The sequence below is a fragment of the Notamacropus eugenii genome, chromosome 2 (genome assembly GCF_028372415.1).
Source record: "Notamacropus eugenii isolate mMacEug1 chromosome 2, mMacEug1.pri_v2, whole genome shotgun sequence".
In the NCBI taxonomy this organism is placed as follows: domain Eukaryota; kingdom Metazoa; phylum Chordata; class Mammalia; order Diprotodontia; family Macropodidae; genus Notamacropus; species Notamacropus eugenii.
Genome location: NC_092873.1, coordinates 413954676 through 413969915, shown reverse-complemented (window position 1 = coordinate 413969915; position 15240 = coordinate 413954676). Strand labels below are relative to the sequence as shown.

At 37.0% G+C, this 15240-nt stretch overlaps 1 protein-coding gene across 7 annotated transcripts in view; it reads right to left on the bottom strand.

Moving 5' to 3' along the window:
* Positions 1 to 15240, bottom strand: part of AIDA (axin interactor, dorsalization associated) — a 59454-nt gene that overhangs the window by 30661 nt on the left and 13553 nt on the right. The gene's annotated exons all lie outside the window — the stretch shown is intronic.

Here is a 15240-nt window from a genome sequence, read left to right as displayed (position 1 = left end):
TCAGCCATACTAGACCGAGTACACAATGTCTCCATACATAACCAGTATTACTCCAATTCTGTACCTTTACTCACGCATTTTCTCTATGTTTACGTTATTGCTCCCATTCCCACCTATTGGCATGTTATAGATTCCTCAGAAAAATTCAGTTCAAATGCTTACCTCTTCCAGGAAGCCTATCCTTCTCCTTTTCCTCTCTAGTTGGTAATGATCTTTCCTTCCCCTCAGAACTAATATAGCTCTATAATTCCTATGTTATAATTCCTATTTTATCAAACATTATGTGGTATTATAATTTTCTAGGTATGTAGCATATTCCCATCTTGGAACATAACAATCTTCACTAGGGAACCTATCATGTATTTAATCCCAGTACTTAGCAGAGTCTTCTACTCACAGCTGGCACTCACTTGACCCTATATACTCATTAAACATAAGAGCATGGACAAATCACTTAACTTTAGAGCCTCAATTTCATCAACTGAGGATGATACCTATTAATACCCACCTCACAAAATTGTTCCAAGATTCAAATGAGAAAATGTACTGAAAACGTTTTGCTAACTTCAAAATGCAATTAAACACGAATTACCATCATTATTGTTTGTAAAACAGAATTCTACATAAAAGGCTTAAAAGTAATACAAATTCTGGGGATTAATGGCAACAGGGAGAAAAAGAGAAGATAGAGACTAACAAAACCTTACTAACAACAAATTTCCATCTTTACAATTTTAAAAAGCACTTAGAAAAGTTTGCAGAAATATATTTAATTAAAACTGTGTATATCCTTTGATCCAGCAATATCATTACTAGGTCTGTAGCTCATAGAGATCATAAAAAGGGAAAAAGGACGCACATGTACAAAAACATTTATGTGGTGGCAAAGAACTGGAAATTGTGGGGATGCCCATCAATTGGTAAATGGCTGAACAAGTTGTGGTATATGGATGTAATGAAATACTTTTGTTCCATAAGAAATGATGAGCAGGCAGATTTCAGAAATAAACTGATGCTGAGTTAAGTGAACAGAACCAGGAGAACATTGTACACAAGTAACAGCAACGTTGTTTGATGACCAGCTTTGATAGACTTAGCTCTTTTTAGCAATACAATGATCTAAGATAACTCCAAAAGAATCATAATGGAAAATGCTATCCACATCCAGAAAAAGAACTATGGAGTCTGAATGCAGATCAAAGCATACTATTTTCTCTTTTCTCTTTCTTGTAGTTTTTCCTTTTTGTTCTGATTTTTCTTTACAACACAACTAATGTGGATATATGTTCAATATGACATGTATAATCTATATCAGATCCTTCTTGGGGAGGAGGAAGGAGGGAGGAGGAAGGAGGGAAGAGGAAAAAATTTAAAACTCAAAAATCTTATAAAAGTGGATGTCGAAAACTAAAAATAAATTAATTTAATAAAAAAAATGTTTAACTTCTCCACTAGCACTGTGTGTGATAGTAAGGAAGGAGACTAAGAAGAAAAGTAAATAAGAAGAGCACTTTGAGGTTTGCAAGATACCATACAAATATTATCTCATTTTATCATAATAACTCTAGGAGATAGGTGCTATTATTACTTCTATTTTACAGATCAAAAAGCTGAGGCGGACAGAGGTCAAACGAACTGCCCAGGGTCAAATACAGACTAAGTTATCATAGGCAAGACTACAACCTACAGAGTCACTAATATTTTCAATTTTTATCCAAATGATAAAGGCATTAAACAGGACTAAGAATTGGGGCATCTTATTAGTACTGTTGGTACATTCTGAAATCATAAGATTAACTTGCCTTTAAGAAATAAGCAGTACTCTATCCACTAAACCAATCAATACATTGTGAAAGGTACAGCATAGAAATATAAAGTGCTTAATGATTTTTTAAATGCCTGCAGCCACAGAATGGTAAGAAGTCCTCCTTGAAGCCAGTAAGACCTGGCCAGGTTCAAGTTACTCCTCTGACACAGTGACTGTATGAACCTGGAAAAATGGCCTTAGTGATCTAAACCAGTAGTGTCAAATTCAAATAAAAATAGACTCTGCAGGCAACATCTTGACTTATAAAACCACAATTTATAAGTTGTATTATGTTTTAATTTCTTTTGTTAAAGATTTCCCAATTACTTTTAACCTAGTACTGGGTCTGAAGCTTTGCTGGTCACTTGCTTGTGGACTCCCAAGTTTGATGCCTCTGCTCTAAGTACATCACAGGTCCAGTGCTTATGCCTTTACTCAGAATATTTATGCTGCATTCAAATGCTGTAATAACAAAACAGATAGGAAACCAGCTAAACATTTCTCTTTAGGAAGGGAGCATCCCTGCATTCTTTTGTTATAGCAAGCAGGTACACCAGCTTAGGGTAACGCAGTTGCACCTGGTAGGCCTTCCATTTTCATAAAATTTGGATACAACTTAATTACATAGATATCTCATCTTACAGGATTTTAAGTCTTTTTGAAATATTACCTTTCTCCCTTCTTTCTTTTCTGAAATTAATTTAACTGAACTCTATTCCCTGTCAACAAAAAATGTAACCAGCAGACGGAAATTGCTTTAAACTTCAAAATCTTTGCAAGTTAAAAGGCATCTGTTTTTATGCAGAATCTACTGCATTATGGCAAAATACCAACAGCCATTATTCATAACTATTTTAAGGGACCACACCCAGACTCAGCATAAAAATACTGTAACTAAACTATCATTTTCAGTTGGCGCAACAGCAATTTACTCCAATATTCAGAGTACTTGGTATTTAATTATTTCTCTTTGAGATAATGAGCATAGTGACCACTTTTCACATAAATAAGTGATCGAGAAAAGAGGTATAAATGCACTTAATTGTGCCACAGAATGAGCAATGACTTAACTAAAGCAAATTAATACCAAAAAGGAAGTGAACAAAACCCAACTTCAAAAAGATTTAAGTCATTAGCAGGTCACTCAAATCTTCTGGATCATTCTTAAATTGTGTGACTAAAAAAAGTTCTCATTTTAGAGACTGAAAATTTTATTTTTACCATGACTAAGGATACAGATCACTTAAAAAAGTATTGGGGAGGAAGTGCTGTGGAGCCAAGATGATGAAGAAAAGGCAGCAACTCGCTTGAGTTGTCCTCCAAACCTCTCTAAACACCTTTAAGTGATACCATAAAACAATTCCTGGAGTAGCAGAACCCACAAAAGGAGAGGGTGAAATAATTTTCTAGCCAAAAACAACTTAGAAGGTCAGCAAGAAAGGACTGTTGTACCCAGGTAAGTACACAGTCCAGTGCAGGCCATGCCAGTGCAGCAGGGAAACCACAGCAAACCACGAGCAGACACTGGGAGCCACCAAATCAAGTAGTAGCTACTTTTGAAGCTCTCTACCCACAGACAGTAAGGGGGTCAGACAACTGATGAGAAGGAGATTACAGGGGTCTCTTTGCCAGCAGTGAGGCAGGACTCTGTTGCTTTGCCTACACTCAGATCTGGAATGTAATCCTGGGAGGCAGTTCTAGGGCAAGGAGGAGCACTAGCACACTAGAGCTTGTGGCTGCAATGGAGCTGGGACCTGTGATACAATTCCAGGGCAGAAAAGTGCCTGTGATCACTCACAGACAAGAGCACAGGCCAGAAGAGTAGTAAGCACACCTCTCCTTAGATCATACCACCTTGGAAACACTGAAAACTTACAGGTCACTAGAAGTACCTCTGAAAATAGTTACATAAAACCCCTGAAGCTTGGGCCAGTGCGCCCTCCACACTATAAAGAGAGTCCTATTTTAACCAAGAATTAAAAGTCAATAGACCAGAAAAATAAGCAAACAAAAGGAAAAAAAATTCTGACCATAAAAAGTTACTACGGTGACAAGATCAAAACACACACTTAAAAGAAGATAAAGTCAAAGTTCCAACATCCAAAGCCTCAAAGAAAAATATGAATTGGTCTCAGGACATGGAAGAGCTCAAAAAGGACTTTGAAAATCAATAAGACAAGTAGAGTAAAAATTGGGAAGAGAAATGAGTGATGGGAGAAAATCAAGAAAAATGAATCAACGCCTTGGTAAAGGAGACACACATATACACACCCACACACACACAACACACATACAAACCTGAAGCAAATAACACCTTAAAAAATAGACTAAGCCAAATGGTAAAAGAGGTACAACAAGCCAATAAAAAGAAGAATGTTTTAAAAAGGAGAATTGGCCAAATGGAAAAGGAGGTACAAAAGCTCACTGCAGAAAATAATATCTTAAAAATCAGAGGAGAGCAAATGGAAACCAGTAACTTTATGAGAAATCAAGAGACACAATTAAAAAATCAAAAGGATGAAAAAATAGAAGAAAATCTGAAATACCTGATTGGAAAAGCAACTGACTTGAAAAACAGATCGAGGAGAGATAATTTTAAAATTAATGGACTACTTGAAAGTCATGATCAAAAAAAGAACCTAACTATGCTGAAAGGGCTACAAAAATGTGCATACACTTTGATCCAGCAATATTGCTTCTAGGGCTGTATCCCAAAGAGATGATACAATGGGAAAAGGTCCCACATGTACAAAAATATTTTGTGGTGGCCAAGAACTGGAAATCACAGGAATGCCCATCAATTGGAGAATGGCTGAACAAGTTGTGGTATATGAACGTAATGAAGTACTATTACACTATAAAAAATGATAAACAGGAAGACTTCAGAAAAACTTGGAAAGACTTATGAGTGAAATGAGCAGAACCAGGAGAACATTACACACAGTAACAGCCACAGTGTGCAAGGACTGTCTCTGACAGACTAAGCCCTTCGCAGCAATGCAAGAATCTACAGCATCCCCAAAGGACTCTTGAGGCAAAATGCCATCCACATTCAGAGAGAGAATTATGCAATCAGAATGCAGAATGAAGCAGACTCTTTTCTCCTGTGTAATGTTTTGTTTTTTTCTCATGGTTTCTCCCATTTGTTTTAACTCTTCTATGCAACATGACTAATGTGAAAATGTGTTTAATAAGAATGTATGTGTAAAATATAAGATTGCATGTCATCTCGGGGAGAGAAGGGGAGAAAATTTAAGACTTTTGGAAGTGATTGTTGAAAACTGAAAAAAAAAATTAATTAAATTAAAAAAATTTATCCAGGCCAAGATCTAATCAGACAGCAAAAGAAATCTTAAATTTGGAAAAAAAAAATAATCTAGACATCATCTTTCAAGAAATTATCCAGGAAAACTGCCCTGATACTTTAGAACCAGAGGATAAAATAGAAATTGAAAGACCCTACTGATCACCTCCTGAAAAGAGATCTCAAAAGGAAAATGCCCAGGAACATTATAGCCAAATTCTAGAGTTTCCAGGTCAAGGAGAAAATATTGAAAGCAGCCAAAAAGAAACAATTCAAGTATTGTGGAGCCATAACAGGATAACACAAGATTTAGCAGATTCTACATTAAAGGATCAGTGGGGTTTGGAATATGATATTCTGGAGGGTAGAGGAATTAGGATTAAAACAAGAATCACCTACCCAGCAAAACTGAGTATAGTCCTTCAAGGGGAAAAATGGACATTCAATGAAATAGAGGATTTTCAAGCATTCTTAACAAAATCACCAAAACTGAATAGAAAATCTGATGTTCAAATACAAGGCTTAAGAGAAGCATGAAAAGGTAAACAGGAAAGGGAAATCACAAGGGACTTATTAAGGATAACTGTTTACATTCCTATATGGAAAGACGACTCCTGTAACTAGTAAGAACTTTCTCATTATTAGGGCAGTTAAAAGGAATATATATAGTGAGGATACACAGGTATTGAGTTGAATATGAAGGCATGATATCTAAAAAAAATTAAGAGGTGAGAGAGGAATGTACTGGGGGAAAGGGAAAGGTAGACTGGAGTAAATTACCTTACATAAAAGACAAGAAAAAGCTTTTTCAATGGAAAGGAAGAGAAGGGAGATGAGAAGGAATGAGTAAACCTTACTCTCATCACAACTGGCTCAAAGAGGGACATACACACTCAAATGGATACAGAAATCTTTCCTGCTCTCAGGAGAGTTGGAGAAGAGGATAAGAGAAAGAATGGAGGCGGGGGAGTGATGGAAGGGTAGCCTGGAGGAGGGACCAGTCAGAGCAAATCACTTTTGAGGAGGGACAAGATAGAAGGAAAGAGAGAACAGAGTAAGTGGAGGGTGGAAATAACTGTGAAAAAAATTTTGAAGCAAGTTTCTCTGACAAAGGTCTTTTTTCTTAAATATATAGAAAAATGAGTCAAATTTATAAAAACTAAGAGCCATTCCCCAAATTGATAAATGGCCAAAGATTATGAACAGTTTTCAGATGAAGTAATCAAAGCTATCTATAGTCCCAGAACAAAAATGCTCTCACTACTGACTGGAGAAATGCAAATTCTCATACCTATTAGACTGGTTAATAGGACAGAAAAAGAAAATGACAACTGTTGGAGGGGATGTGGGAAAGATGAGACATTAATGCACTGTTGTTGGAGATGTAAACTGATTCAACCATTTTGCAGAGTAATTTGGAACTATGCCCAAAGGGCTATAAAACCATGCATACCCTCTGACCTAGCAATATAACCACTAGATCTGTATCTCAAAGGAGATAAAATCTGTAATCCAAAAGAAATAATAAACAAAAAGGAAAAGGACATACATGTGCAAAAATATTCACAGTATCTCTTTTTTGGGGGCAAAGAATTGGAAATTGAGGGGATGTCCGTCAACTGGGGAATGGCTGAACAAATTGTGGTATGTGATTATGATGGAATACTACTGTGCCATAAAAAAATGATGAACAAGATGGCTCGCAGAATCACCTGGAAAGGCTTACATGAGCTAATACAAAGTGAACTGTACTATAGTAATATCTTAAGATGATCAGCTGTGAATGACTTAGGTATTCTGAGCAATATCATGATCCAAGACAACTGTGAAGGATTTATTATCAAAAAAGCTATTCATTCCCAGAGAAAGAAGTGATGATGTCTGAAAACAGACTGAAGCACACTTTTTTAAACTTTATTTTTCTTGAGGTTTTTTTTGTGCTTTCTTTCACAACATTAACATGGAAATGTTTTGCCTGACTACACATGTATAACCTATATCAAATTGCTTGCCTTCTTGATAGGAGGTGGAGGGTGAGAGGGGAGATAAGCTGGAAGGGAGAGAATTTGGTACTCTAAAATTTTAAAAACGAATGTTAAAAGTTATTTTCATGTGTAATTGGGGGAAAATAAAATACTAAATAATTTTTTAAATATTCCACAATAAGGTAAAAATAAAATTTGAACCATATAGCCATTCACCCACCCAAAGAAAACCTATTATAAGAAAACAGTCAGTTAGAAAACATGTAAGTGCTGGGGATACAAAATGAGGTAAAAAGACAGGCCCTTGCCCTCAAGGAGCTCATAACCTAAAGGAGAAAAAAACAAGCAACATACAAGATAGATAAGAAATAATTAAGAGGAAAAGCACTAGATTAAGAGGCATTGGGAAAGGCTTCCTGTAGAAGATGGATTTTAGTTGAGACTTAAAGGAAGCAAGGAGGCAGAGAGAAAATAAAAGCATTCCAGGCCAGAGAAAATGGTTAGGGCTGGGAGATGGAGTGCTTTGTTTATTCAACAACCAGGAAGCAAATCTGAAGAATGTTTTAAGAAGGGAAATAAGGTATAAGAAGACTGAAATGGTAAAGTAGATGCTAGGTTATGAAGGGCTTTGAATGCCAGACCATTTTGTATTTGGTCCTGGAGGTGATAGGAAACCATTAGAGCTCATTAAGTAATGAAATGGGAGGACCTGTGCTTTAGAAAAATCACTTGGTGGTTGAATGGAGATTGGTTTGAAGAGAGAAGACACTCAAGGCAGGCAGAACTAGCAACAGGCCACCGCAATAGCCCAAGTTTGAAGGGATGAAGGCCTACATTAGAATGGTAGCAGTGTCAAGGAAGAAAATGAGGTATGTTTGAGATGTTGCAAATGCCTTGGCAATAGACTGGATATTGGGTGAGGACAGAGGTTTAGAGATAGTGAAGAGTCAAGGATAACACCTATGTTTGCAAGCTTGAGTGATGCACTGGGAGGCTGGTGTTGCTCTTCCTGGGGGAAGTGGGTTTAAAGAGAAAGATACTGAGTTCAGTTTTGGTCATGTTGAGTTTAAAATAGCTACTAAACATTCAATTCAAGATGTTAGAAAAGAAAGCAGAAATGTGGGACTACAGGTCAGCAGAGAAGTTAAGGCTAGATAGGTAAATTTGAGAATCATCAACACAGAGACAGTAATTAAATTCATGGGACCTGATGAGACCACCAAGTGAAGAATTATAGAGGGAGAAGAGAAAAGAGTCCAGGACAGAGATCTGTGGAACACATATGTTTAGAGGATGTGACTCTGATAAGAATCCAACGTAAAGGACTAATAGGGAGGAGGACAACCATGAGAAAGTAGCATCCCAAAAACATAGAGAAAAGAGTATCAAGGAGAAGTAGGTGATCAATTTTGTCAAAAGCTGCAGAAAGGTCAAGAAGAATGAGGACTGAGAAAGCCCACTGGATTTGGCAATTAAGTATTTTGGAGAAAAGAGTCTCAGCAGAATGATGAGGTCATAAACCAGATTGGAAGGGGCTAAAAGTGAAAGGAGAGAAAGTGGAGGCACCTACTAAAAATTTCAGTTAGTGTCACTAAAATATACTGTAGTTGTTTTCTGGAGTAAATAAAGTTTTTAAAACCAAAGCTGCCAAGGTAAGTCTGATTCAATCTTCAGTTTGCTGTACAAAAATACAGCTAAGCCACCTAAAAAAAGTCTGGTTAGATGGATTATAGAATAACCAGACAGATATTGCTGGAATGCTCATTACCACCAAATCTGACACAAAATAAGGAAAAACTGTCTAAGCATCATGGGACAGAAAGTCCCATGAAACTTACATGAGAAAAACTCCTAGATAAACCAGGGAATCCAATCAAGCTAAAATTTTTGGCAGCTATTTTTTGGCTACGAAACTCAAAATGTGTTAGAATGATAAAACTATTGAGTTCTAAGATGATGAGCAGGTCACCTAACTGAAAGAAAAAAATCAACAATACCAAATTATTTATAGAATATGGGACTCAAAAGGGGACCTTGGAAATTATCTAGAGTAGTCCCTTCAATCATACAGAAAACAAAATTAAGGCCTGGACAAAAAGTGACTTGTCAAAAGTTACATAAGCTTATTTGGAGAGTAGAAGGTAAGAAAAAAGCATATGTCACCTTTTGTTTCTTTTTTCCTTTTTTCAAATCTTTAAATAATCTTTGTTATATGGGATGGCTCTGGGAGAAGGGGAAGGGCAAAGGATACTGGAGCAAAACATGTAGAGTGTGTGTGTGTGTGTGTGTGTGTGTGTGTGAGTGTGTGTGTGTGTGTAAAGTCATTAGTTAGGAAACAGTATATGTGTGCAAACAACAGCAAGAAGGCTATAATTGCCGGATAATAGAACATAAAGAAAAAATTAAAGTGTAAGAAGAATGAAAAGGCAGGAATAGACCAGGTTGTGGAGAGATCAGTAGTAAAAGGGAAGGTTGGGAGAAGGGTAGGTTTGAGGGAAAAGACAGGGATTTCTGCTTCGGACATATTGAGACATCCAAAGGGCAGTTCATTGGTGATACCCTTAATCTTGCCATCACCACAAGTGTGCCACACTTCATAGTTCACAAACTATGAGATTCTTGTATTCGATCATAATCTGTTACCATTCTACCTCTCTCCCTCTTCCCTACAATCCCCAACCCCGATCTGTTTGTTCTATGAGTTCCTATTCCTCCACCCATCATTTCTTCCCTAGATCAGTTACCCTTCCTCATCCCACATCGAGGCCCTCTGGTGAATAAGTTCAATTCTTCTTGAGTGTCTTGCTCCCTTATCCTATCACTGATCTCACTCTTCCAAGCGTCAACTTCGGATTACTCCCACTATTCACTGCCTTCACCCCTTCTCATGTGCTGCTGAACAAAACTGGAGAAAAGCACAAGACTGGGCTGACTACATTCACCACAAATTTATGTTACATAATCTCAGCTGGGTCCTCACTGTGGCAAGAAAATCCTTAATCAATTCATTTTTACACTCACCTCTGCTTTTCCCAAATCTCCCTCAAATCTCTCATGGCTCCTCACACCCCACCCCACCCCACCCTACCCCCAGCTGGAAGCCCAGCCTCATACTTCACTGGAAAAAAATTAAGCCACTTGCAGAGTGCTCCTTTTTCCTCTCCCTGTCATATGACAGTCCTCAGACATTTCTAACACTATCTTTGTCCTTCTCATGTGAAGAGGTGGCCCCTCTTGCCAAGGCAAACCCCTGTGTGCACAAGCGATCCCATTTTATCTCATCTACCCCAGCAAGCTGCCTTCTCTCTCATCCCTGTACTATTCAGTCATGTCCAACTCTTCATGACCCCGTGGACTATAGTATGCCAACACTATCCATGGAGTTTTCTTGGTTTGTCATTTCCTTCTCCAGTAGATTAAGGAAAAAGGAAGTGAAGTGACTTAGCCAAACTCACACAGCTAGTAAGTGTCAGAAGCCAGATCTGAACTCAGGTCTTCCTGACTCTAGGCTCAGCAACCTATTATTCACAGCACTATGGAGCTGGCTCCTAGCTATCATCCCTACCTCTCCACTAATACTTAATCTCTCCCTATCTACTGGCTACTTCCTTAATGCCTACAAATACATCCATTTTCCTCCCATTCTCAAAAAGATCCTTACTTGATCCAACACTTCCTGTATCTTTCATCCCTTTTGTGGCTAAACTTGAGAAAGCTATCGACTATCTGGGGCCTCCACTTCCCTTCTCTTCTCACTCTCTTATGAACTCCCTGAAGTCTGGCTTCCAGTCTCACCATTCAATTGAAATTGCTCTCTCCAAAGCTACCAATCACATTTTAATAGCCAGATCTAATAACTTTTTCTCAATCTCCATTCTTCTTGATCTTTTACAGTCTCCAATGCTGTTGATCACCCTCTTTTCCTTGAATTTCTCTTCTCTCGAGGTTTTTGTAATATTACTGTTTCCTGGTTCTCCTACTTCTCTGACTTCTTCTGTCTCCTTTGCTTACCTTTATCAACGACATGCCTGCTAAGTGTATAGACCCCATAACACTGTCCCTTGCCCCCTTTCTTTTCTCCTATACTATTTTAATTAGTGTGACCTTCAGATCCCATGGATTCAATTTTTATCTCATACAGACATTTCTCAAATATACTTATCCAGCCCCACCCTCTCCCCTAGACTTGGACAGCTCAAATTGGATGTCTCCTAGACATCTTAACTTCAACATATCTCAAACTCAACTCATTTACTTCCCCTCCAAATCTTCCCAGCCTCCTTCAAAATTTCCCTCTTACTATTGAGAACACCACCATCCTTCCAGTCACCCAGGTTCACAACCTCAGTGTCATCCTCAACTCCTCAATTTCTTACTCTCTGTTCCTCACTTTCACTCATGTCCTGTTGATTCTACCTTTGGAACATCTACTTAGACAAGCCACTTTCTCTTCTTTGATACCAATCTCCCTAGTGTGCAAGAACCCATCACCTCACAATTACTCCACTAATCTTTTAACCGGCTTCTGTGAAGTCTCTCCTCACTCCAATTCATCTTCTACTCAGTGGTCAGGTATCCTTCTAAAGTGTAGGTCTGAGCAGGTCACTCCCTTATTCAATAAACTCCAGTAGTTTCTTACCTCCAGAATCAAATAGAAAATCTTGTCTTTTAAAGTCATTTACAGGCTCACCCTTTACCTTCCCAGTCTTCTTATACCTTACTTCCAGGTACTCTGCAATCCAGTGACATTGGCCTATTTGTTGTTTTTCGAACATGGCACTGTCTCTGAACTTCTTCATTTTCAATGGATTTCTGGAATACTTTTCCTCCACATCTGTTTCCAGACTTCGCTGACTTCATTTAGGTCCTGCAGTCAGATGTATCTCCCCCTTAATGCTAGTGCCTTCCCTCTTAAGATGAATTCCAATTTACCCTACCTAGAGTTTGTGTCTACATAATTGGGTGCATGTTGTCTTCCTCATCAGACTTCGAGCTCTTTGAGAATGAGGACTGTCTTTTGCTTTTCTTTGTATCCCTAGTGCTTAGCACAGTGTCTGGCACATAGAGAGCTTAGGGCAATAGATCTGGCAATCATCTGAATAGAGATAATAAATGAGCCCATGGGAGCTCATTAAGGATAACAAAAACAAAAACACAGAAGAAACTTAAAGAAATTAAAAGATCAAAATGTCATCAAGATAAAGACAAACTTTATTATATTATATATATTTATTATATTAATTTTCCAACTTGTGTCCATTTAACACACATACTCCTCAGCTATTAGTTTATATACCTATTTTGATCTTAAGAATTCAGCAAGAAGGAAGGCATGTAGTATGTGAAAATCCCAGACATTTTGATTTTTCTACCCAATTACCCTACATACAGCTAATACTGTTGTAGACCATTTTGGGATCTCAAAATACACAAATGCATGAGTAAGTGACAAAAACTATAATTTTCTGTGGGTTTGTCATTAGGTTATCTGGCTATTAAATTCCTTTCCAGACTACAATCCTTAATCTACCCTGGTAATAGCCTAACAAGAGGTCAATTCCTACTTTCTACCTAAGGAACGCTGGCCATTCTGACAAGAGATAACATAGTTAGCTCTCCCAAGGTGACTCTCTTGAAAAGTGTTAGGGAAGCAATAAATGTACAATGAATAAATGTACCAAAAAATGAATATTCAATGTCAGACCAAGTTTGAGGAAATGTATGCTGACAGAAAGTAGTAACTACCCAGGCATGGTGACAACTGCCTATAATTCCTGCTACTAGAAAAGGCTTGAGGTGGGATTGTTTAAACCTGGAAATTCTGAGCTGCAATTGAGCTAAAATCCATTGAGTACTGCACTGAGTCTAGCAATAATATAGTGAGCCCTGGAAGTGGAGGACCACCAGGCTGCCTCAGGAGGTGCAAACTGGGCCCAGGTCAGAAGAACAGAGCAAGTCAAAGTTTCCATGCCAATCAGTATTGGGACTGGGACCATGAGTGGCTGTTGCATTTTCAGTCGGAGTGATAAAGGGAGACCCTAGTCTTAAAAAAAAGAACCAAAACAAAACCACTAAAGGTATTCACTTTTCAGAAGTTCTGCTAATTTACTACTTCGTTTTATAATTTACAAATCCTGTGCAACATTGAATGACTTCTATTTCTGACATGTATAGCTTGCCATTGGAATACGTTAAAGTATTGTCTAACAAATTTGATAGACACAGAAATTGTTCTCTCCTAAACCTTAAAAACAAGTGTGCAATGAACTACAAATTCTAACTTCTGTATTCATTGTTCTACAAGAGCTCACACTTCAGGAAATCTCACATACAGTTACATCTTCAAGAATACTGATAATGTAAATCACATAAATAAGTATGTCAAAAAGAATACCTAAGTTACCACAGAGTAAAGTAAAAATAAAAAATAATCATTTGGAAAACCTGATAGTAAATGAAATTATTGCTCAGATGAATGCATGACAGTACTTTTAGAGAAACCTATAAAATAAAATCAAGAACTCAGTACTACTAAAATTTTTAAAAAACGTATCATGAAAAAAGGTTGGTCCTTCCCTATATTCTCTTGGTGAACTCTTGAATTCTAGGTTTCTGTTTGCTTCAGGTAAAACTTGATAAAAAAAAAAAAAAAAGACAAAAGGATTAATCTTTTTAGCTCATAAAGATTACATAAAATGAAATTAGTCAAGTTGAAACATGGCCATTCAACTACTAAGTGGAAGGTAATGAGAAAAAAACAGAAACCACTATATTTTAAGCAATTAGGGATTTCATCTCCTCTGTTACGTACCCACAAGTACTTGGTGAAGGTAATTTCACAACTTGGCAAAAGTCTGGCCTGCAGATATAAGTTACAAGGCTATCCACTACTGACATTCATGCCTAGCTATATTTACTGGTCATAGTGACACCTTATAAGACACTATATAACAAAGTAGCACTGTAATAAAATTAGTGGGAATGTAAAAAAATTATGTAAAAATCATACAGTATAATGTTGTAGGACTTGATCTTAAAAGATTCAAAGTACTGAAGTATTTCAGATTTGAAAAGGCCAAGGCAGTTGTTTACTACAACTTCCAAAATTGATTTTAAAATATTTTGCCCTGTGCTCCCACTTCTTCAAATGTCTACTACTGAAAGTTATTTATAAGAAATTATCTTACCTGCGCAGAATGCAAATTAGTTATTAATAACCTCCCAAAACACTCAAGACTTACATGAATTACAACAACTTCAAAACACCCTTGTAGAAATAAAAAAATTAACAGAAGATCTATTGTTCACAGTTGGGCTATGTCAATATAATAAAATGATACTATTCAAATAAAGGAACAGATTTAATGCTATATCATTAAAAACAAGAAGGGGTTTCTTTTTAGATTTAGAAATAGTAAAAATGAAAGTTACGTGGAGGAACAAAAAAAGGAGAAAGAAATCACAAAGGAATAATGAAAAAAATGTAGGCTTGAAAGGAATCTAATATTACTATATCTCAAACTAATTATATTAATAAACCAGTACTGATTAAAATATTTGGTAGTGGCTAAGAAAATAGAGAATTTAATTCTTAGAACATACAATGAGAAAGACCCAAAAGCAATGAAACAAAGTAGTAGCCTATTGTTCCATAAACAAGGGAACGCAGCCTACTAGGGCAAGGACTTCCTATTTTAAGAACTATGGAAAAGCAGTTTGGCAAAAATTAGTCTTCAAATAACATCTTACAAAATACAACACAGCTCCAAATGGATATGATCTAAATATAAAAGGTTAAATCATTTTTTTAAAATTGCAAATGGAAGGAGGTATTGCTCACAAATGTGTAAAGGGAAATAATTCCTAAATGACAAGGGACAGAAGTAATAATAAAATGAAGGAAAGAAAAAAAAACTAAGTACTTGACTGCATTCTAGGCTCTAGGTATACAAAAAAACAAGCCAGAGGGTCCCTATGCTAAAGGAACTATATTCCAATACAGAAAACAATAACACTTGAATTGAGTTGAAAAGCATGAAAGGACATGGTTTAGCAGTGGCCAGGAAGTAATATGGTAGCCTGGTTCCAAGCAAAGAAGGTAAAAGTTCACTTAATCAAAACCCAGTTTCCCCTGGTCAGTACCT